General features: G+C 39.7%; 1 protein-coding gene across 1 annotated transcript in view; it reads right to left on the reverse strand.

Annotated features, from left to right (window-relative positions):
* LOC131396452 (uncharacterized) overlaps window positions 1-24,517 on the reverse strand; it is a 57,266-nt gene that overhangs the window by 976 nt on the left and 31,773 nt on the right. The gene's annotated exons all lie outside the window — the stretch shown is intronic.

The following is a 24,517-nucleotide window of genomic DNA, read 5'->3' on the forward strand; positions in this document are numbered from 1 at the left end:
TTCTTAGTGCTCAGTAAACACTTTGAGCCCATGAGCCTGGGGAGGGGCAAAGTGAGAGGTGGTTGGGAGGGACCACAATGCAAGGATACCCTTGTGGAGGCACTGACATTGAAAATCAGTGACATTTTGCCAAGGTGTTTACCATAATATATTAAGGATTATTCTGGAAAGTTAAAGATTTTTCTGGAATGTACATTTTCATTTTATGGAAACTCCAACTAGCCTGGAGAACGATTTAGACATTTCAGCTTTAGAAATAAACAGAGGGGTCGGCTCGGTGGCACAGCAGTTAATTGCGCACACTCTGCTGTGGTAGCCCCGGGTTCACAGGTTCAGATCCCAGGCGCGCACCAATGCACCTCTTGTCAAGCCATGGTGTGGCGGAATCCCATATACAGTAGAAGAAGATGGGCACAGATGTTAGCCCAGGGCCAATATTGCTCAGCAAAAAGAGGAGGATTGACATCAGAAGTTAGCTCAAGGCTGACCTTCCTCCCCCCAAAAAAAAGGAAAGAAAGAAATAATGAGAATCTTTTCTGTCAGTTTTAAGAATGAAAACCAGTTAGCATCTGGAAAACAGTTGCAATTTGACATGAGAATGTGAAGAAAGAATTAGATGTCACACGTTGTTTTTGCTTTTCTCTGGGGCAGTAGGGCTTGCAGGGGGAATGAAGTTCCATCTTTGCTCTATTGAGTTTGAGAAGGTGTAAAATTCATTTGTGCTGGGCAACACTGTTGACCTGTGGAGAAAGACAAATGGTTCCAGCAGCTGATCTAAAGGAATAACTGAGCTCATAAAAGTTCTTAGCTTATAAAAGGTGCTTCTTCTTTATTGAACTTTACTGGACATCCATTGACCTATATGTTCAAGATATTTGTGGTAGGTATTGAAGAAAATACAAAGAATTATAAGGTTCCAAGCTCCTCCACATACATGAAACTGTTTGCAAGATGTAATTAGGTTCTGCCAAGGTATTTAGTGTATGTTGTATTACAGAACCTAAAAAAATTGGGAATGTTATTCAGAAAATGTAATTAAGGACAGCTCCTTAGGAGAGGTAGACTAGATCAAGTCCTCAAATGGATCACTTTTGGGCAGGTGGAGGGAAGAAAGAATGAGGATTTCAAATGGAAGAAGAGGGGAAAGGTACAGACGTAGAAAGGAACATGGCGTTTGGGCATGGGGGTGGGGAGGCCATGACAGGCACAGTCTTCCTGTGACTGAGAGGCAGCTCAGTTTCCTCCTCCAGGAGCCCAGCACTGCTTCCCACCTCCTGGCCTCCTCCACCTGCAGACCCCCGGCCTGAACCAAGGCCTATTTATCTGGATCGCTGCCCAGTCTCCCAACAGGTCCCTCTACTTCCAGTCTTAATTTCTTCTAATCTTTCCTCCACAATACCTCCAGAGTTACCTTCTAGAATCTAAATTTGCTTAAATCTGATATCTGCTTAGACTGCTACAATGACTGCTCAGAGCATCCGAGAGAACATTCAGACTCCTGAGCTGGACACGCAGGCTTTCTCTTGCTGTCCTCATCTTTAGCCTCATCACCCACTGTTTCCTACATGTTGGCTTTTTTCCAGCCTTAAAAATACCCCCATACTCTGAAATCCTTAGCATCCTTTATATCTGTCTTTTTATATGTGTTTCTTCTGTCTTCCTACCCTCTTTTTTGATCAACTTAATTCCTATTTCTCAATCTAAACTCATGTCAAATGTTCCTTCCTCTTGGACACTTTTCCTGGGAGGTCTCCATTTAGAGACCCCTTTTGATGTCGCCACTCGGGGACCTTGTACTTATCTACTTTTTCTTAACTGTTGTTTTTTTCATGTCTCATTGACAGTGAGCTCCTTAAAGCTGAGACTATCCTTCTTCTTCATAAATAAATGGCAAGCAATAGGATATATTGGAGCATATGAGGAAGCCATTTGGTGTAAAACTAATTAGGCTTGACCTTGTTTTTTTTTCCCCCCCAAAAGGGGCCTGTAGCCTCTGTTCATCCATTGTATATCAGCTTTAAGCAATTAACATGTCCCAAAGACAAAAACAATGACCTAAGGTGCTGATGTGATAAATGCAACTTCTCCCACATTGGCATTTCCTTAAGGATAAGCATTTCTCCCTAGGCTAGGATTTGATTGCTGTGCTCATCCTGTGACCACCCAACTCGAGACAACAGCCACATCCATGGAGACAGCAGACCTGATACCTACTGTGTCCATCAATCAACGTGCTGAAAGGTCAATGTCACGGCTATTATGAAAGGAACATTGCAATCACATGTGAAACATGCTCTTTGATGGTATATAACCACTCTGTACACCCCACTTCTTTGGAGTGCTCCATTTCTTAGTGAAAGGACTCTCCCCGGCTATATGGCCCTCAAATGTTGGCTCATCATAAACTCAACCCAATTTTGATTTATAGATTGGTCATGGATTATTTGTGTCAACATTCTATTTGTCCCTCCAGTATCTAAACACAGTACCTGACACCTTTGGGGCACTCAGAAAATGTTTGATGATTGAATATGTATGTGAGAGACCACACTGACTGGAGAAGAAGAGGCTTTTCGGGGCGTGCTAGAAAATTCGCTCACATTCCTACCACAGTGGTTGAGGCTGTGTGCTTTGGACCAGTTTGTCTGGGCACCAATCCCAGTTATTCCACTTTTAACTGGGGAACCTGTGCAAAGTATTTACTCTCTGAGATTTAGTTTTCTCATCTATAAAATGAGGCTACTGAGAACTCCTGTCTCATAGGGTTTCAGTGAGACTGAAATGCATTAACTTATGTAAAGTGCTTAGAAGAGCTCCTGGCGCATAGTAGGCACTAAAATGTTAGCTGTTATGTTATCATTATTGCTCTTATATATAAGCAATACTCTGGTTTTGAAAAGATGCTTTCATAGTATAGTTGATCCTCATTATTTGTGGATTCCGTGTTTGCACACTTGCACACTAGCTAAAATGTACTGACAGCCTCCAAATAAACACTCACAGGGCTTTCATGTCCATTTGCAGATATGCACAAAGTGGTGAAAAACTTGAGTCACTCGACATGCACGTTCCCAGCTGAGGGGAACAAGGTGACGCTCTGCCCTCTTGTTTCAGCCCATGCTGTAAACAAGTGTCCTTCTTGCAGTCTATTTAGTGCCTCATTTCTCATCTTTTTGTGCCTTGTGTTGGTGACTTTGCTGTTCAATATGTCCCCCATGTGTAGCGCTGCAATGCTGCCTGGTGTTCCTCAGGGCAAGAGATTGTGACATGCCTTTACAGAGAAAGTATGTGTGTTCGACAAGCTTCTTTCAGACATGAGGTACAGTGCTGTTGGTGTGAGTTCAATGTTAATATATCAACAATATATTTTAAATAAGGTGACTTTAAAGAGAAACACACAGAGAATAAGGCTACGTATTGATCAGTTGAAGAAAATGTGACTAAGGCTTGCAGCAACCTAACCCTGCATTTCTCGTAGGAGCAGTGGGTCATATTCACTGACTCAGTGTTCACAGTGACTTTATAGAATGTCACACTGTGCATAACAAGCATCATTGTGCATATCTTATGTAATCCTCACATACTCCTTTATAGTAGGCAGGGTAGGGAATAGGTTGTCCACATTCTACAGGCTATTCCAGACCTTATGAGCCAAGTAGAGAATTTAAAATGTCTTGTGCTCAGCATAAGAGCCATGAGATTTTGAGCAAGGAAGATCTATGATGAACTGATGTTTAAGGAAGAATTACCTAGCAAGAGAATGTAGTATCAAGAGGAAGAGGGAGAATTGAGCCAGAAAGGAGGACCAGTTGTTAAACTCTCCAAGTATTGCCAATGCTAGATGAGGAGATTCGGAGCTAAGGTGCTGATGTGATAAAAGAAAAGTAGCAGACAAATGATGAAATAATGGATTTGGTAACCATATATAGGGTGTAAGTTAGGCTGTGGTTCTCAAAGTGGGGTCCCTGGACCAGCAGCATCAGCATAACCTGGGAACCGGGTAGAAATGCAAATTCTCAGGTGCTGCTGCACACCTGCTGAACTGGAAACTCTGGGGTGGGGCCTGGCAATCTGGGTTTCAACAAGGCCTCCAGGTGCTTCTGCTGCCCATCAAGTTTAAGAGCCAATGAATTAGAAAAATGATTCAAACACGTCACCATGCCCAGGTAAGCGACAAGGCAGAGAGGTGGTATTTGTTTGGAAGATAAGATGCATTTTAAACTTTAAGAAAAAGTAGTTCAACGTCTGTTTCATCATAAGGATTCCAGCATTTAAGATCTTTTAGCTCTCTGCATTTAAGATCTTTTTTCCACAATATGTTTTCCTTTAGAGAGCCCCTGGTAAGTTATTTACCATTTACCACATGTTCTGAGAATCCCTTCTTTCTTGAAATACCCTTTCAGACGTGAAAATGTACTTTATTTTTGTACACAATCTCCTCTATTTAAAATTCGGATTTCTCTTCTTATAGGATCATGTACGGCACATGCAGCCTTACTGTAAATTTGGAATGTCATTGGTTTGTTCCAAAACCTTAGAATGTTTTAGAATTTAGAACAAGATGAAGAGAGAATTTATATGTTTCTCTGTAGGACTCATATTTTTCAGATGTCTAGAGGTATCCCAACTTGCCAGTAATGTGGCCTTAGATTTAGCAGAACTTGAAAATCCTAATATAGTAGGAAGTGAATTACTTCTTTTTTTTTTTTAAGATTTTATTTATTTATTTTTTCCCCTCAAAGCCCCAGTAGATATTTGTATGTCATAGCTGCACATCCTTCTGGTTGCTGTATGTGGGACACAGCCTCAGCATGGCCAGAGAAGCGGTGCGTCAGTGCGCTCCCGGGATCCGAACCCTGGCCACCAGCAGCAGAGCGCGTGCACTTAACTGCTAAGCCACGGGGCCGGCCCAAAAGTGAATTACTTCTCTCGTATTAACATTTACAAAATAAATGATCACAATGTTAACTTACCAATAAGCACTTTCCATATTCCAGTCTCTGAAAGTATCTTGCTTACATAATAAACAAGATAAAGTTTCAAAGATGAGCCAAATAACTTTTCAGCAAAAGCTTGACTTGAGTCTATCTTGGCTTCCTTTTTGACAGTTTTAGCCTTAATGTTACAGTATTGTTTTCTTTTTCTAGGAATCAGATAACCTTGTATTTGGTGAATATTTTCATTTTTAATGGCCACTTGTATTTTGTGATACGCACGTGTTTAAACAATCTATAATAACCCACCATTACCACCCATATATAAGATTATACAGGAATGGAAGAATTTTGGCTGACACTGTATATAATTGTTCAGCCAAGGCAGATGGCAGACTCTACCACTTACAATGATTTAGGGGTTTGAAGCAGTATTTTTAAATACAAATAATCTCAAAATTGGTAATATATAAAATATAATACTGTGTTAACTAACCAAAAGAGTTAAATTTGTTACCTTTCCTCCATTTATAAGGATGCACCCATTATATAGATTCTGTACAAAATTGCAAAGATCACTTTTTTCCTTTTCAAAGTTTATTTATTTTAATTTTTAATAGTGAGAAGCTTAGTATTGGGTAAACTGCTGCACAATTACTGGAAATGCTGAGAGTCTTTTTGAAAAGTGTAAAAGTCTAAAGACAATGAAAAGTACATTTCTCCAATGTCAAGTCCTTTGAGCCTCTGTCTAGTAGTACACTGAAGAGATGGAAGATTAAGTACCAGCACAGGACACAAGAGAACAGGCTCCCAACTTGAGTCCTTCCCACTGACCACAGTGTGCCTGGCAGACGCTTGGAGATTAAATCTGGTCTTTGTCCATGGGTGGGCCCTGAGAGGAGGATTTTGCTTAAATGACCAAAGAATAGACAACATTTTTTCTTGATAATAAGTAATACTTACCATATAAATTTCTTTATAAATCTCTGAATAAAATAAAAAAATATAACCCGTACAGAAATCAACTCTTACTGACAAGCCCCACAGCCTTCTCTAGAAAGCTCAACAGAAAATGTCACAGCTGACTGTGAATTGGTCTTCTCTGAAAGCCAGCCAGCCCTTCACTGATAGCTTTGGATGAGGAAGGCCAGATACAATTCTTTGAAGATGTTTAGCTGAATTCAGAACCAAAAATCCTACCTCCAGTTGGCTCCTCTGTGAGAATGGATGGCCGGCCTTATTTCACAGGCTGGGCAGATGAGGTTTCAGATGAGCTCTGTTCCCCAGGGATGGAAAAGCTGGATTGTGACATTGATTCAGAGCTGACATTTTGCAGATAAAGATAGGGTCATAGAGGGAAACAAATATTTCAGCAAATTGGATTTTTGTTCTCTACAGTGGGAGTAATTTAACAAGCAGATAGTCTCTCACTCCAACTTCTCTTCCCTCTTCTCGATCTGTAATATCGCTGTAAAAATTCTCTCTATAAAAATTTCAGTCTTTTTTCTTTGCAGTCTATTTATTATCATCTTTACGAATTCTTTGACTTCACCACCTTCTTGGCACCACAACGCTAGCCATTGAGATATTAGTATAGATTCGGTTTTGCAATTTCATCCTCTTATCTCTATTTCCTCTGCCATTTCTTGGCTTTAGTTCTTATTGTATTTTATGCTTGAAAACATTTGAAGCTTACAAAGTATATCAGTTCCTTATTTTCTCAACTTTTTATTATCTAAGTGCCCTCAACTATCACTTTTTTAAAAAAAGAAGTGAAATACATAACAGAACAATACACTGTAATAAACTGACCACTTGTAAAATTAAGTTCAACCTGAAATCCTTCCCCACTTAACAGAGACCATCTTTTATAATTCACCATGCTTTAGTTTGGGCAGGGTCAGTTTATCAATGATTTTTGGATGTTTTAGACCACATGAGAGAAATACAGTGTAAGGTAAAATTGTTAATCTTGCAGAAGTTGTAGAATTTCCTGATGGTTAGGGAAATCAATGGCGGAGAACCTGAATCATAGGAAAAGTAGTTAATTAATTAGCACCTGACAGAGTTTGTTAATTTGGTAAGGATGATGATAAGACATATATGTTGAAAAGATAACTTTGCATATCAGAGTATTGTCAGAGGCTACTGGGAAAATTCGTAATGTTCTCAAATACTACAAAAAATGACCATTTTTTGATAAAAGATGTCATACATGATGGTATCATATACTTCTGTCAGAAAATTTGTAATGAAGAAAATGAACACTTGAGTCATTTTAATTCTAACAATTTTTTCATGCCTATTATTAGGTTAAAAAAATTTTAAGTAGTAAAGTGGTAAGTAATGTACTTGCTTCATTTTTAATTTCTTTTAGGAAAACAACTTTTTCACATTTTTAAAAAATATTTGTATTTATTTTATGCTGAATTTATTCCTGGGCACAAAGCCTTTTTTTTAAATTAAATAACACCAATTCTTTTCAAACTCTTTCAAAAAGTTGAAGAGGAGAGACTATTTCTAAAGTCCTCCTGTGGGGTTAGCAGTATGCTGATATCAGAGCCAAAGACACTAAGAGAAAATAAAATGACAGGTGTTTGAAACTACAGAAATAGAAAACTATAATAGAATACAATAGAAGAGAAAAGTACAATTTCTATTGTAGAAAAGTACAATATCTTTGATGAATATTGATACAAAAATCCTCAATAAAATAGTAACAAACCAAATTCAGCAGCATATTAAAAGGATTATACATCATTTTTAGGTGGGATTTATTCCTGGAATGCAAGGATGTTTCAATATATGAAAATAAATCAATGTAATAAACTACATTAACAAAATGAAGGAAAAAATAAAAAGATCATCTTAATGGATGCAGAAAAAGCATTTGACAAAACTGAACATGCTTTCATGTTAAAAACCCTCAGATATAAGGAAGCTACTTCAACATAATAAAAGCCGTATATAGAAATTCACACAGAACACCATATTCATGGGTGAAAGACTGAAAACTTTTCCTCGAAGATCAGGAACACGGCAAGAAGGCCCACATTCACCACTTCTATTCAACATGGTATTAGAAGTTCTAGACAAAGCAATTAGGCAAGAAAAAGAAAGAAATAGCATCCAAATTGGAAAGGAAGAAGTAATATTATATTTGTTTACAAATATTATCTTATATGTTGAAACCCCTAAAAATTCCAGAAAAAAATTTTTAGAACTAATAAATTCTGCAGAGTAGTGGGACACAAAATCAACATGCAAAAATTAGTTGTTCTTCTATACATTAATAATAAGTAATCTGAAAAAGAAATCTAGAGACATTACATTTTTATTTACAATATCATCAAAAAGAATAAAATACTTAAGACTCAACTTATTCAAAGAGGTAAAAGTTCCAATGATGTTTTTTGCAAAAATATAAAAATATGTCCTAAAATGCATATGGACCCTCAAGGGACCCTGAATAGCCAAAACAATCTAGAAGAAGAAGAACAAAGTTAGAGAACTCATACTTCCTGATTTCAAAACTTACTACAAAGTAATCAAAACAGTGTGGTACTGGCATAAATACACACAATATACTAATGAAATAGTATAGAGAGCCCAGAAATAAACCTTTGCTTATACAGTCAAATGATTTTTGACAAGGGTGCAAAGACCATTCATTGGAGAAAGGATAAGTTTTTCAACAAATGGTGCTGGGAAAACTGGATACCCACATGCAAAAGAATGAGGTTGGATGCTTACCTTACACCATATACAAAAATTAAGTCAAAATAGATCAAAGATGTAAATGTTAGAGTTGAAGCTATAAAATCCTTAGAAGAAAACACAGGGTAAAAGCTGTGTGTCATTGAGTCCAAATGCCATTGCCAACAATGATTTCTTTAATATGACACTAAAGACATAAGCAACAAAAAAATAACAAATTGGACTTCATCAAAATGCAAAAGTTTTCTGTATCACAAGATACTATCAACAAAGTAAAAAGGCCACCCACAGAATGGTTGAGAATATTTGCAAATCACATATCGGATAAGGGCTTAATATCTAGAATATATAAAGAACTCTCACAACTCAACAATTAAAAAAACACCCAATTTAAACATGCACAAAGGACTCGAATAGACATTTCTCCAACCAAGATAAAAAATGGCCAGTACACACATGAAAAGATGCTCAACATCACTAAGAATCAGGAAAATGCAAAATAAAACCACAATGAGATACATCTTCATACCCATTAGGATAGTTACTATCACAAAATCAGAAAATAACATGTTGGCAAGAATGTTGAGAAATTGGAACCCTTGTGCTCTGATGGTGAGAATATAAAACTGTGGAAAATGGAAAACAGTATGGTAGTTCCTTCAAAAATTAAAAATAGAATTACCATATCATCTAGCATTTCCACTTATGGGTTCTGAAATAATAGAAAATATATTTATTGGTCTCTGCCTCTAGTTCCTGGCACAGAGCTCCTAAAACCCTTGTAATTTCCTAAATGATAAGAGCACTAGGAGCATCTCTTGTTCTAATATTTGTCTTTGACTCCATCCCTGACACAGAGCTCCTAAAACCCTTGTAATTTCCTAAGTGATAAGAACACTAGGAGAATCTTTTGTTCTATTGAGGCAACTCTGGGTGGGCTCCTGGATGGCTCCTGGATGGGGGCTGGTCACCAGACAGACCAAGCCCTGATTAGAAGCTTGGAATATTTAGCCCTACTTCTTATCCTCCAGACAGGGGAGAGGGGCTGGAAACTGAGTTAATAATTGATCATGCCTACATGAGGGAGCCTCAGTAAAAATCCCAATAGAAGGAGGTTCAGAGAGCTTCCAGGTTGCCAATGACAAGGAGTGACTGGAGAGTGGTGCACCTGGAGATGGCATAAAAGCTCTGTGCTCTTTCTCACATACCTTTCCCTATGCGCCACTTCCATCAGGCTGTTCTTGAGTTATATCCTTGTATAATAAACTGGTGATCTAGTAAATGTTTCTCTGAGTTTTGTGAGCCACTCTAGCAAATTAATCAAACCCAAGGAGGAGGTTGTGGGAAGCTCTGGTTTACAGCCAGTCAGTCAGAAGTACAGGAAACAACCTGGGCTTCTAACTAGCATATGAAGTTGAAGTGAGGTTGGGTGGGTGTGCAGTCTTATAGGACTGAGCCCTCAACCTGTGGAATCGGATGTATCTCTGTGTTGACAGCATCAAATTGAGTTGAATTATCTGACGACCAGCTGACATTCCAAGAATTGCTTGTTGGAGGTCTGGGGAACCCTCCCACATGGGAGAAAATGAATCTCAGAACACCATTTATGGGTATACACCCTAAAGAACTGAATGCAGAGGTAAAAAGACATATACATACACCCCTGTCATTAACAGTGTTATTCAAAATAGCCAGAAGCTGGAAGCAAGCCAAGTGTCCATCAACGGATGAATTGACAAAAAAAATGTGCTGGATACACACAGTGGAATACCATTCACCCTTAAAAAGGAAGGAATTCTGACACATGCTATGGCATGGATCAACCTTAAAGACTTTATGCTAAGTGAAATAAAGCCAGCCACAAAAGTAAAATAGTGTATGATTCTACTCATATAAGGTACTTAGAGTAGTCAAATTCATAGGAATAGAAAGGAAAATGGTGGTTCCCAGGGGCAAGAGGGAGAGACAACAGGGAGTTGTTGCTTAATGTGCACAGAGTTTCACTGCAAGGTAAAAATAGTTCTGTGGATGGTTGGAGGTTATAGCTACACAATAATGTGAATGTACTGAATGTCACTGAACTGTACACTTAAAAATGGTTAAAATGGTCAATTTTATGTTATGCATATTTTATGACCATTTAAAAAAATTAATTATTTCCAACAAATAAACAAACACTAGCTACATGCAATAGCATAGATAACTACCACAATCATAATGCGGCATAAAAGAAATTATATTCAAAAGGCAATATATTTTATAATTCAATTTATATAAAATCCAAAAAAGACAAGGTCTGGCTTCCAGTAATGGTGGAGTAGCTTGTTGAACTAACACTCTCACAGATAACAATGATAAAATCTGCATAAAATATTATATATATTTATAGAGAATCATTTATCTATATGTAATATACATATAATAAATGTGTATGTGTGTGTATGTATAAATCTCTTCCAAAGCAAGCAGAACTGAGACAGCGTCTTCCCTTAAGTGATGGGAATTGCACCAGGAGATATTTGCAAGCTTGAGTCTTTTGCCTCAAAGCATTCCAAAATCTGTACATGGCCCAGACAGGGGAAAAACTACAGTCTTACTTGTAATGCTACAGGACATATTTTGGGGCTGGCAGAGTAGCTGGAAAGTTAGGGGAGAAATTCTGGAAGGGAGGGACACACAAAGAGGAAAATCTCAAAATATGTATGAATGTCTCCCCCCAACACACACCAAATTGGCAGATCTTTGAACAACACACATGCACGGTAGGCCCCAGAGGGCCTTGTGTAAACAACAGTTGGAAGATGAAAGACCTGAATGAGGATTTCAGCTATGCTCACTGTAAAGGAGACAGGATTGGAGTTTCAGTCCAGCCAAGTTAACTCTCTGCTAGAAAAACAACAACACTCTTCAAAGGAATACAATAGAATCCAGAGTCTCTATAACTATCATTCATGGTTTCCAGTACACAATTTTGAAAAATCATGAGATTTGAAGAAATAGGAAAATGTAATCCATATATGAGCAAAAGCAGGCAGTAGAAGCTATCCTCAAGGTGTTGCAATTAGCAAACAAGGATAAGAGAGTAACTATTATAAAGATGATCATGGTGGTAAAGAAAAATATTCTCATAATGAATGAACAGATGTTGAAACTCAGCAGAGAAATGGAAATTACAAAAAAGTACCAAATAAGAAGATGAAATAAAAAAATACTTTTGAGTTTACCGGTAGATGAGAAACAGTAGAAGAAACATGAAGATAGAGCAATAGAAATTATCTAGCCTGAAGAAAAGAATGTAAAAATTTTGAAGAAAAATGAAGAGAGCCTTACAACCTGTGAGATGATTGAGTCTCCAGCAGAGGGGAGAGACAGAAAAATTAAATGAGGCAGAAAGGTAAATCAATAAGTAATAGCATAACTTTCAAAATTTGGTGGAAAATCTAAAATTTTAGATCCAAGAAAGTCAGGAAACCCACAAAATAAAACACAAATTAAAACCATACCTAGGCACGTGATAGTCAAGCTGCTAAAATCCAAAGATAAAGGAAAATCTTGAAAGCAGTCAAGGAACTACATATATACATGGGAAGACATTACATACAGGGAGAAATAATGTGAATGATGGATGATACATTATCAAACACAAAAGAGACAAATCAATAACAAAATGACATCCTTCAAGTGCAAAATGAAAACCCAAAAGTCAACACAGGATTCTATATTTAGCAGAACTCACTTTCATAAAGGAAGCAGAAGCCACAATAAGAGACCGCACACATATTAGATAGCTAGAATAAAAAATCAAATTGCAAATACCAAGTGCTGGTGCGGACTAGGAGCAACTAGAACTAGGAATGCAACATGATAGTTGCATTTGGAAAACAGTTTAGCAGGTTCTTATAAAGTTAAACATACATTTATTATATGACTCAGATATCCCCCTCCTAGGTATTTACTGAAACAAATTAAAAACTAATGTTTAAACAAAAACCTTTGTGTGAATCTTTATAGCCATTTTATTCATAATTGCCAAAAGCTGGAAATAAACTAAGTGTCCTTCATCAGGTGAGTCGAGAAAGAAGCTGTGGTGCATCGGGACATTAGAATAGTACTTGGCAATAAAAAGGATAAACTCTTGATTCACACAACAACATGGATGAATCTTGGAGGCATTTCTCTAAGTGAAGGAAGCCAGATGCAAAAGGCTATATGGTATATGATTCCATTTACATGACTTTCTAGAAAAGGCAGAATTACAGAGATGGAAAGTGATCAGTGGTTGCCAAGGGATGGAGTGGGGGAAGCGGTTGACTACAAAGAGACAGTATGAGAGAATTTTGGGGGTGAAAAAAACAGCTCTGTATGGTACTGTAGAGATGGATACACGACCATAAAGTTGTCAAAACCCGTAGAACTGTACACCGCAAAGAGTGAATTTTACTCTGCAAATTTTAAAAATCAATCAGGATGCTGGGGAACTCAGATGGAATGCAGCAACAAATGAATCTCACTGTATTACAAGCACCTGACATAACCACACAGAAGGGGTGGGGGTGAAAGGTCCTGACCTAAGTAACTTTGGAAGACAGTGCTTTGACGGGATACTGTAAATCTAAAGTACTGGACAAAAACACTGTACACTAGGTGATAAATGTGTTTCTCATAAGGGTATGGATTAGCAATTCTGAAACTAGTTGACACATTAGTAAATATATTGTAGATAACTGGAGTTAAGTTTCTCACTGTTGGTAAAAGAAGTTACATATAAACAAAAGGAGAATGCTAGAATAAAATCTGTGGTGCTGGATTGGAGTTGGAAGTATCAGTATAAATCCATGTCTCTTTTAATATCTCTATCCAGATAGATAGTTAGATTGATAGATAGATGGATAGATCAACAGATAGATGTGTATACCTGAGTTTATATTCATACATACATTTCCAAGCTCTGCTGAGTGGGTCTAGAAGCAGTTACACTCTAGTATCAATGAGCACACCTAGCTCCCAGATCTGCATTTATATCATTCTCCAATAAAAAGAAGCAGGTTTTCTTGGAGAAGTGGCTAATTCTAGGGCTGGAGATGGAAAATACAAGATGAACCTGGAACACCTTGTAATGCCAGAAAGTAGGAAAGTGCTTTAAAAAAAACACAGAAAATGATGAGATGTGTCAAAAGGAATCAATCTGAAAGACTTCCCAATGGCTCAAGCTGGAAAATTGTGAGCAACAAAATAAATAATGGTAGCATTGGATTATTACCCAGAGAACAAAATAAATATCCATGAGTCTATACTGATATGAAATAGATTAAATAAGAAAGGAAGAAAGAAAGAGAAAAAAAAAAAGAATGAGAGAAAGAGAGAAAGAGAGGAAGAAGGAAGGGAGAAGTAGGGGGGGAATCTTCCTCACAGAATTCCAAATAAAAACGTGGCTGGATAGCATGAAATAGAAAATTGCCACTAGAACACCACAGTAATAATTACTGTGAGCAAGACTGACTGAAGAATGCAAAAACTGTGGGTGAAACTTAAAGAAGAAACAGTACATTTGCAGAGCCTCAAAGTATCTCCCTCCAAATACTTAAATTTTTTCTCTTAATTTCTTTAAAAGACCTATGACTATTTAAAGCAAAAATTATAACATTGTATTGTGGGATTTACAACATGGGTAGATGTAAAATTTATGACAACAATAACATAATGGACAGACATAGGTAAATGGAACTGTTCTGTAGCAAGGCTTCCATATTTTACATTGATTAAACTGGTGCACTATTAAGTCTAGGTAGGCAGTGATATGTTAAAGATGCATATTGTAATCTGGACCAACCACTAAAAAATGCAAAGGTGTGTCACTTAAATGCTAATAAAGGAATTAAGAAGCAAAAAAAAGGGTTTGTACAAGAATGTTCACAGGAGATGACCTGCAAGACGAGCGCACTGTAGGGCAACCACAGAGCAGAACGCCCTCAGCCATGCCAAGGAGCAAACGCTGACACACACATGCTGGGTGAGTCTCATCAACCTCGTGTTGAGGGAGGCAAGCTGGACAGAAAACAAAACACTTGGGATGATTTCAGCCAAGATGAACCTATGATGAAAAAACCAGAGCAGTGGTTGCCTCGGGGGAAAGAAAAAATTGCCTGGGAAGGAACAGGAAGGAGTTTTCTGGGGGTGATGGAACTATTCTATTCTTAAAGGGGTGAAGGTTATATGGGCATGTTTATTTGCCAAAACTGTACAGTTGAGAGTTGTGTCTTTCAGTGTGCGTACATCTTACACCCCCCACACACAAAGGACTAAAAGAATAATAAAGTGAGGTGGGAATGGGATGGAATGTGGATGAAACAAAATTGGCTGACAGTTAGTAGTTGTTGAAGCTGGGTGACGGGCCTACTATGCTATTTTGTTTATTTTGTATATTGTTTAAATTGTTCTGTAATAAAAAACTCGTATAAGAAGACAAACTCGATATACAGTGTTTGCTGGTAAGATATCGCTTACCTTTTGGGAGGAAGGAGGGAGAAATGGATTGTTGGCGCTGGAATGAAGCTGGTGCTAGTTCTTGGTCACACAAGTGTGCTCGCTTTGTAATAATTCTTTGAGGTTTACATGGATGATTTCTGCATATATTTCTGTACTCATGTTATACATCAATAAACATTTTAAATCCTTCATATTTGCGCAAAGATCCTAACTCAATATCTCAGAATAACAGCAATGTTTTGTTTTAAAGTGGAACACGTTCACTCATGACATCATCAGATGGATCTATTAATGCCCTCATCCTTGCGTGTCCCCCTGGGTCTTTCCATTTTTGCCTCAATTTGGCAAGTGGCATGGCTTTGAGTTTTTATGATGGGTATGGGCCCTTCAGGTGGGCGAGGTCCAAGGGAAAGATCTCTGCAGCGACCTTGACCACGGGAACCAGAGGGAGGATCATGGCAACCTGGAGGGATGGAGGGGATGATAGGACAGGTGGCCTTGTAAAGGCAAATTCCAGAATCCCAGGCACCCAATATTTCCATTTTAGATATAGAATTTACCCTTCAAATACTGGCCAGGAAGTTTCCAGGAGGGCTGCAAGCATCCTCAGCAATAGCCAGGCTGGTGAGCCCCACCCCTACCTGAGTGCTGACCTCAAGGGATGTAGCCCAACCACACTGCGCATACTCTGGGGGGTGGGCAGGGCATAGAGAGTGGTCATGGTATAGAGAAGAGGCGGAATAGAGAGTGGGGTGGAGAAGCAGAGGGATGGGGACCAGGGGCGGGGGGACAAGGTAGGAGTTGGGGCCCCTAGCTGTGTATGCTGGGAGCTTTTGTCTCTTAAACGCTCCCAGCTGGGAGCTTGCAGGACCGCAGGACTACAAATCCCAGGAGGCTGTGAGCATGGGGCGGTGCCTAACCCTGGGGGGAGGAACAGGGCTGTGTGCGCTTGGCCGAGGGACACACCGCCCTTGACTCAGGACTCTGGTCCTGCACCCGCTGCACGTGGACTGAATCCCAGAGGGATGCGACGGGACTAGCGGGACCAGGGAGTTAGGAGGATGTGGCGGCTGCATGGGCAGCCAAGGGCCTGCAGCGTGCAACTGGTTTTGTCCAAAATAGAAGTCGGACTCGTGCCTCTTCCACACCGCCTTCCTCCGTTGTTTGATTCCTCCTCCCACCTGCGTGCCTGTGGGTCTTTCCACAGCCCCCTACCAAGTCCAGGGCCAGGTGCTTCTCTAAAATGCTTATGGGAACTGGTTTGACATCCCAGAAACTTTCCACTTTGCCTGCTGCCCTCTGCCTTCTCCAGCCAAAGTGCCATCCTTTCATCAGCTTTTGAGAGAGATTCCCCCTTGTGGCTGGTCTTGCAAGTACAACTTAAGAGCTTTGCTGGGTGGTAACACTGGCTCTTTCTTGCCTTTTTCACAGGTGTGGAAGTTAAGGCATCTGTGAGGTTAATCACTGGTTTCCCCAGGATCCGCTAAGAGCAGAGGAGAACAACCCAATTCCCAGGCAAGTATCTAGTAGGCCATTTTCACCAACGCATTCCAGGGCAGTGGCCTCCAAAGCAGCAACCTTAAGACGAGAATAGCTTAATCATTTTGCCCTTTAGATTGATCAGCTAATCTCAGCTCAGGCCTGAGTGGCCAGTCTCTCAGGGACACGAATGGCGACTCTGATCACTCAGGAAGAGACTAGTCATCCAGCTTTGGGAGAGGGATGTTCAAGGTAGACAGCACTTGGGCAGCATTTGAAACCCGTCACCTTTAACATCTCTGCTTTGGATTCTGGCAAGGTTCCCACATAAACATGCCTAGGGATAGTCAGAGGTACCATATTCTTTAAAAATTGATTAGAGTTGTGAAAGGAACAGAGCATAAAATATCTTGCTTATTTGCAAAAGATAAAATGCAAGCAAGACCTTCCTGTTAATTTTTTTCTGCTCATTCTCTTAGCTGTACTGTATGTTTGAATGCAGAAACAAAAAACTTGAATTGCCAAATTCTCTTTTCCTGAGATTGGTAAATTAACTTAAATGTCTTATTGAAACCTGTGGAGGAATGGTTAGCAGCTTTCATGATTTATGTCGTCCCTAAAAATCTGGGCGTTGATCTACATGAAAAAAACTCCCTGTTTATATTACACATCCCAATAGGTTACATTTCCGATTCCTGAATGTGGGATATTATCAAAACAACTGAAAAACCTGGTCATGGAAACTGGACCCTGTCACTTTGTCAAGAATTTGCCTCTTTATGAATTAATGACACATGAATTCTTTAACAGTTTTGTAAAGAAAGAATGAGAGTGTGTAGTGTCTCTGAATGTGGTAAGATAGGGAAGTCTTGTTAGACCACATCCTCGGGTTCTTCTCTCGTGTTCAATAGGCCCAGGTGATAGTCCGTGTAGTCAGGTGCAGCGCCGCTCCCCCAGCCCCCAGTGTTCCATCCTACTCTGGCCTGTGCCCTCTTCAGGGGGTTCTGATGACACTGGTCCACAAGTGTTGGAAGGAGACATTGTAACATGAGAATATTCATCATCTTAAAACAAGGATTAATGGAGAGGAAAGTCTCAGGGTGTGTGTGCTCTGATGCACTGCTGTTGGGGTATGGCCGCAGTGACCACTGTGCTCCCAGCAGTCCCCACAATAGCAGTCTCAGGCGTTTGATCTCCTGGCGCAACCACAGCAGCTGTTGACAGAGCTGGGAACTCATCGTGGTTCAGTGTCTTCCATCAGATTTTGTCGCTCTGACCCTCCTCTGCTTGCCCCATTCCCACGCCTATCCGCTGTGTTGATTGCTTTGTAGTTGTTTCCTAGAAGCCACTGTGTGTAACTCTATTTCACAGTGTCTTTAGGGACCCACTCTCACTACACAAGTCACTGTACAACAGCCCCTTATCCTGGTGTAGCCCATGTTTATCCTCTCCAGTGGAGCTGTGAAGAACCCTGCTTAGTCGGAGCTCCTCTCATTCTCATGCTGCTGGGGCTGCTTACGAAGCTGGGCATCTCATCTTTGGTCATCAACATTATTCTTTTCATCGATTTTCTGAAGTCAGAGACGACTTTGTTAATAATGTGACACTGATTCTAACAGACACTTTTATGTATCTTCCCCAACAGCTCTGTGAAGTAGGCCTGTGATCCCCATTTTACAGGGGGGGGACACTGAGGCTCAGAGAGGTTGAGTAGCTTCCTTCACTTCACACAGTTTCTTGGTACATTTTGAGTCTCCACCTGGAACTCCGCCTCTCAGGTGTGTGCACTTAGCTGGTGTTCCACTTTGTGCCTCTCTGCCAGCCTCTCCAAAGGCACACGCCCCATCCTGAGTCCATTTTCTGCTTGATGGCAGTCACCCTGCACAAACCGGCCCCATGCAGGGAGTGGATTAGTCGGGCATGGTCCTCCAGCTTACCCTGGGGAGGTTCTGGGTTTCTTGGGAGAGCTGGAGCAGTGGAAGATACTGACCATCACTCACCTGGAAGGTTTGTTATGTAGAAATACTCCACTGACTTTTTGCAGGTGTCATGTCTTCTTTGTCTTCATTGCTTCTCTGGGCTTTCTCTTACAGTCCGTGCTGTGCAGTAACATACAGTACAGAGACTGGGGAACATAATGTTGTTGCCCTGCACCAAACGGTCACATTACTCATTTTTCTAATTATGAAAGAGTTACATACTGTAAAAAAAGTGAAATTACCCAGATCTGTGTAGAGCAAAGTGAAACCTCCCCCATCCATCCCTTTCCCTGCAAACTCACTCCCCTACTCAGAAGGAACTATTGTTAAGAGTTTGCAGCTTATTCTTCTGGGCATTTCCTATGAATTTATAAATACACATAAAGTTTTTTTAACATAAATGACATAACTACATCATTTTGCAATTTGTTGTTTCCCAAACCATATATCATAGATGTCTCTCCTTATCAGTGCTCGCCACTCTAACTTAGTTTTTTAGAAGTTTTAGAGGTACTCCAAAGAACAGGAATACCATGATCTGTTTATCTCTTCTTTGATAGAGATGGGATTATGTCCAGTTTCACTATTATACATAATGCTACAGTAAGATCCTTGCATGGAGTTTATTACACTGCTATTCAACTGCTCAATTTTCCTTGTTTCCTCTTGGTCAGAGACTATGATATATTTTTAACAATTTTATGGGAATTATTATTGTTATTATTATTATTATTTTTTGTGTGTGAGGAAGATCAGCCCTGAGGTAACATCCATGCCAATCCTCCTCTTTTTGCTGAGAAAGACTGGCTCTGAGTTAACATCTGTTGCCAATCCTTCTCCTTTTTTTCCCCCAAAGCCCCAGTAAATAGTTGTACGTCATAGATGCACATCCTTCTAGTTGCTGTATGTGGGATGTGGCTTCAGCATGGCCGGAGAAGCGACGTGTTAGTGCATGCCGGATCTGAACCCGGGCCACCAGTAGCAGAACACTTAACCACTAAGCCACGGAGCCAGCCCTATGGGAATTATTTTATAGGGAATTTAATTTTATCACTGAATAAAGACATTTATGGGGAAACTGGACTTTAAGGTCATCCATCTCAGTATTCTGGAGAAAAATCATGAAACTTAGAAGGTATGAGGCTTGCTCCATCACAATCTAACAAGTCATGTTAACAATTTAAAGTTGAATGTTTGAATAGCCACTACTCTCTCTGTTCAGAGGAAGAATGACTTTTTCTTGTCTAGAAAACATCTGACTCCAGGGGCTCTCAGTTGTGCTTCAGAGAGGGTAAGATATTGGTGTTGTATCTGTTTCTCTTCAGCTGTAGGCTGCATCTTCTAAAGATCATAGAATTGAACATGGTCCAATAAATGTATATGATTTGGGTCAAAAATTCAAAGTAATGAACCCAAGATAGGAATCCATAACTTTGGTTCTTAATAAAGAATTTCCTTTGATATCCTCAAGTCTCTGTGATTACTGTGTATACATGAATGAAGTATCCCTCTGTCCATTTCTTAAGTTGTTTCCATTGACTTTATGGATTTATCCTCTAATCCAGATTCTAAGTGTGAAAGAACATCTTGGTCCTTCAAAGAAAAGAAGCCATTGAAATTTGATTTTCTTTTAGCTCGCCATCCTACAAGTTTGAGGAATAAATTATCATGTAATGGTACAATGATTCTGAAATCTAATTTTTAATTAGAGGGGTGTAAGGTATGAATGAATGGTGGTTCATCCCCATGGTCAAGGGTATTGTACACGTGGACGTGTAAACAAGATTCAGGAAGCTGCTTCAGCCCTGTGACATCCCTGAGAACCACAGTGCAGGAGGATCTAGGCACACAGCCATCTGCCTAGATCTCCTGGGTTACATGTAGATCCAGGGGTCTTGAGAGTGGTGTCAGAGCAGCTAGCTTTTATCTATTTCTCCCCTTCCTTCTCTCCAGCTTATCTCAAACAGTCCTGACTATCATATTTTAAAGACCAATTATAGTTATTTACATGAGCTGCTTGTTCATTTCTGCAGAGTAATAATCAGGCATACCATTAAATATCATTTAATCTACCTAATTAAATTTGTTGTACCTTTTGATTGATTAGAACACTAAAGTTAATTCAGAGTTTGATATTCACCAAATGTGTTAATCTGCTTACAACTGCCATGTGCCTCATTCCTCTTAGAAGTGTATCTTTGGCCCATCACAAGATTTTAATGAATCAAATCATCATAAATTAAGATAATGTACTGTCTTTTGGATGATCGGGAGGCATATGGGTCCATTTTGGAAATATGCCCATCTGTCTTTGCTCCCCATGGGAAGTTTCTGGTCACTAGGTCTCCAGGTGGCTTGCACAAGCCCTAGGTCTATAAAGCTTGGTGCCTCTCCTTCTAATTGAGGTAGAAATAAAAGAGGTCAGAGAGACTTATTAAAGTTTTGGTTGTATGAAGTCTTCAATGAAGACCATCCATGCATATTGTTCTGGATAGCTCTCTGTTCCTAAGACTACTAGCTACTTTAAGGGCTTGTCTGGAACTGTCAATGGTCTGATATTTTACCTTACCTGCAAATGAATAAGTTAGCTACCATGGTCTTACAGATGCTGGCAAAAGATACGAGACCCATGGGTCAGAGACACAGGACTTAATGACACAGCAATGGCAGTGGCCAGAGTATCAACATTTGCACTGGTTCACTAAATCCCACTTCCTGCAGGATGATACACAGTGGGTCAGGAGACATGCAGAGGGTTGCAAGAACTCAGAGCTTAAGGAACTCAAATCTTCAATAAGAGGCAGGAAATCTGCTGACCTTTGGTTTGGGGAAGGGTGTTATTTTTATTATACTGGGGAGTAAGCAAGCCTGCTTTTTGCTCCAGAGGAGGCCACTATTTCTATCTTCCAAGGTTGTCAGCTCTACACACATTCTTGAAAAGATAACCTGGTTTTACTGGCTTTCAAAGGTAAGCTTGAATGAGACTTCATCATCATTCCGTTCTTCTGTTACCTTTATTGAGATTGTCCAAATATGCTTTTTTCTCTGTAAAGTTCACTAACTTTATTCATACATAAGGGTTGCTTTTGGTTTTATTTATTAAGTTAAAATTTTCTTATTAGAGCAAATGAGGAAACTATTATGGGTTGGATCTGAAGGTATGCTTTTCCAGGAAAAATGTGAAAGAAGATCGGTGCTCACAGAACTTTGCCACAAGGAGTTGATATCAACTTAAATGATTTTGATTTGAATAGTGTTTTGTACAACTTTCTTCCATCTTACTTCATCCTCTCTGCTTCCTGTAACTCTCATATGGGAATGAGGCAGTTTCAGGGATTCACTGAACTCATTTACAATATTAAAATGGTTTTTTCTGTTGTTTTTTTTTTTTTATTGAGGTAAAGTTAACATACAACATTAAATTAGTTTCAGCGGTACAACACAATGATTCAGTGTTTGTATAAATGTTGAAATGATCACCACAATAAGTCCAGTTAACATATGTCCCCATACATAGTTACAAATTTTTTTCTCTTGTGATGAGGACACGGCGTACTTCAAGGTGCAGAAGAATCAATGATGATGTCATACTTTTCCATATACAACTTGATGAATTTGGACATAAGTATACACCCTTGAGACTGTCACCACCATCAAGGCCACAAACATATCCATCACCTCCCAAAGTTTTCTCTCACCTCCTTTATTACTATTATTGTGTAGTAAGAACTCTTAGTATCTACACTATTAGCAAATGTGATGTACGCAATACAGTCTCGTTAGCTGTAAGCACTATGCCATATCCTAGATCTCCAGAACTTATTTATCTTGATTACTGAAACTCTGTATCCTTTGATCATCAGCTCCCCATTTCTCCATCCCCTTAACCCCTGGCAACCACCATTCTAACCTCTGCTTGTATAAGTTTGACTATTTAAGATTCCACATATAAATGAGTATTTGCCTTTGTCTGTCTGCCTTATTTCACTTAGCATAACGTCTTCTAGGTCCATCCATGTTGTCAAAAATGGCAGGAACTCCTTCTTTTTTCAAGGTTGACTAATATTCCATTTCTTTATCCATTCATCCGTCAGTGACATTTAGGTTACTTCCATATCTTGGCTATCGTGAATTAGCTACAATGAACATTAGAGTGCAGGTATTTCTTTGAGACCCTGAGTTCAATCCTGTGGGCATATACCAGAAGTGGGATTGCTGGATCATATGCTAGTTTTCATTTTTGGAGTAAGCTCCATACTGTTTTCCATAATGGTTTTACTAGTTTACATTCCCACAAGGGTTCCTTTTCTCCACATTCTCAAAAACATTTGCCATCTTTAGTTTTTTTGATAATCGCAGTCTTAACAGGTGTGAAGTGATAGCTCATTGTGGTTTTGATTTGCATTCCCTGATGATTAGTGATGCTGAACACCTTTTCATACACCTGTTGGCCACTTGTATGTCTTCATTAGGAAAAGTCTACTCTGGTCCTTTGCCCATTTTTTAAATTGATTTATCGTCTTGTTATTGAGCCAACACGAAAAAAGAGAACAAGATTTCCAGGCATTATGGATGCTTCCCAGTTGATACAGATGGTTTTGTATTTACAGTGGTACCAAAAGATCATGTTTCATGCTTTTTCTTCAGCTTGTTATAAGACCAGCAGTAGCTGCGGCATGGCAGATAATTGGGATCTTCTGGGTTTGGAGGTTTACAACATAAATGAGTGGTAAGGAATTTTTTATTATTCCAAGGAAATTATTGAGATCATAGTCCGTGGAATTCAGGATTGATAGGTGTAGGAGGAAATTAAGGTGAGGATCGGTGATCTGGCACTACTTCTGATCATGAGGCACAGGTATCTACTGTATGAGTGTTTGAATAAAAATATTAGAGATCAGGAATTTGTGGTGGGTGAATATGTTTTCTGAATTATTTACTTTTGAACATAACCATTTGGATTATGTGAACATCTGGGATATGGGAGTAAGTCGTTAACAGGGGGTGGTTGATAATATCACTATTGATTTAACTTCTATGAACACCAAGTGGTCAATGGATTAAGCAAATGAGTAATCAGAAAACACAGAAATGGTAGGATTTGGGATTTAGTAAAGGACTGGGGACCGACTGTCCTGAGAGAGAGTGCCAGGACTTATGAGGTTGAGAGTGACAAGGACAAGAAAAGAATAGAAACACACTCAAACAAGGAGGGGGTGTTAACAGGATGGGGGAGGAGAAATGATCTGGAGTAGCCTTGAGTTTTGACCTTGAGCTTTCTGTTCTTGATGCAAATCTGCCTGATGACATCCCGGGACACAGGTCAGATCTATTCCCAGAGGATAGAGGGAGGGTGGAAGTACAAAACAGCCAGGATAATTGTCCTAAAAAGGCAGGCTTCCTTTATCATTTGTCTCAATTTCATGATTTACTTTTGTAGGGTAAGAGGAAAAGAAGGATGATAGCCACGTCTTCACAGAGGAAGCAGCATAACTGTGGGATCCAGTCCAAACCAAAGCCTGGTTTAAACATCTCCATCCCTATAAGGATGTCCAGTGACATATTCAAGAGGCTGGGTACTAGAATTCCGTCCCATCCTGGCAATGAAGGGTCTCTGGGAGGACACCTTGGACCAGCCCCACCAGGTCTGCTGGCCAGAGAGACTGCAAGGACTCCAGGCCTGCAGCAATGCAGGACAACTGGTAACTCCTTTCAAGCTTGCCAAAGGGTTGCAAAACCTAGCACCTAGTCACACAGGTGAATCCCTGCCAGGTGTGCTCGCAGGTGGTCTGCACTCCAGGTCCCATGCCCACTCCTGCCGGTCTTCAGATTTGGCAGGGATGATTCCAGGAGCTGATCTGGGCATTCCACAGCTCCACTGCCAACAATTTCTGGCGACTGAGGAAGGTATCAGGAAGGAGG

Source organism: Diceros bicornis, chromosome 33, assembly GCF_020826845.1.
Source record: "Diceros bicornis minor isolate mBicDic1 chromosome 33, mDicBic1.mat.cur, whole genome shotgun sequence".
NCBI lineage: Eukaryota > Metazoa > Chordata > Mammalia > Perissodactyla > Rhinocerotidae > Diceros > Diceros bicornis.